The 1314-nt window shown below is 37.4% G+C and overlaps 1 pseudogene; it reads right to left on the bottom strand.

Annotated features, from left to right (window-relative positions):
• Positions 1 to 334, bottom strand: LOC102769072 (annotated as a pseudogene).
• Between the last annotated feature and the right edge of the window lie 980 nt (positions 335 to 1314).

Here is a 1314-nt window from a genome sequence, read left to right on the forward strand (position 1 = left end):
TCAATACATATAGACAAACATTTGCTTGTAGTTTTTGGTATCCCATACCTTTTCCCCACACATTGCACAGATGCCCTTTTTGTACGCACAGCTCTGGAAGTAATTAGAACCTGGTTGGTGCACAGAACTTTCGAAAATTCTGCAAGTGAAGAACTTATTCTTTCCATGTGGATCAAATCTTGCTTTTTTTGTGTGTGTCAAAGCTTTATTTTCATTCAGTTTTCTTCCACCACTTTCTGTGGTATTCCTTGCACCATCTTTCCACGTATCTGGAGTGATAACAGTACCAAGTTTCTTTTCACATTTTTCGCACACCATCCTTCTGTGACGGTTCCCTTAGATGCAGTAGCAGGAGCAGCTTGAAAACAGCAATCTCTCCCTCTTTTTCTTAAAGAAGTCCCTTTAACATTTCCTGGAATGCTGATTTGATGGTGATGAATTCTTTTAGATTTTTCTTGTCTGGGAAACTCTTTATCTCTTCTTCAGTTTTAAATGTTAGCCTTGCTGGTTAGAGCAGTCTTGGTTTAGGTCCTTTCTTTTCATTAGTTTGCATATTTCTTGCCAATCCCTTCTGGCCTGCAAAATTTTTGTTGAGAAATTAGCTGATAATCTAATGGGAGCTCCCACCCAGAGAAAGGTAACTAACCACCTTTCTCTTTCTGCTTTTAAGATTTTCTTTTTAGTCCAGCTGGATTTGGCTCAGTGGTTGAGCATTGACCTATGAACCAGGAGGTAGGTCACAATTTTATTCAAGGTCAGGGCACATGCCTAGGTTGCGGGCTCAGTACTCAGTAGAGGGTGTGCAGGAGACAGCCGATCAATGACTCTTTCTCGTCTTTGATGTTTCTATCTTCCTCTCCCTCTTCCTTCCTCTCTGAAATAAATAAAAATATTTTAAAAAGATTTTAACTTTAACATTTAGCATTTGAAAAATATAGTATCACTTATTTTTATTTATTTTTAATTGATTAATTTTAATGAGAAAAAGGAAGGGACTGAGAGATAGAGATGACAGATAGATGATACAAAGAAAGATGATAGATAGATAGATATTGATTTGTTGTTCCACATATTTATGCATATTTATGGGTTGATTCTTGTATGTGCCCTGACCCAGAATCAAACCCACAATCTTATTGTATTGGGGTGAAACTGTAACCAACCTTTGGCTTTTTAAAAAATGTATCTGGGTGTGAGCTTGTTTGGCTTCCTCTTTTTGGGACTTTCTGTATTTACTCAACTTTATGCAGAACCTTACCTGTCTGACACTTTCAATAACAACATAGTCATGCATTTTGTTGCTGCCATCTCTGG

The sequence above is a fragment of the Myotis davidii genome, unplaced genomic scaffold (assembly GCF_000327345.1).
Source record: "Myotis davidii unplaced genomic scaffold, ASM32734v1 scaffold1989, whole genome shotgun sequence".
NCBI lineage: Eukaryota > Metazoa > Chordata > Mammalia > Chiroptera > Vespertilionidae > Myotis > Myotis davidii.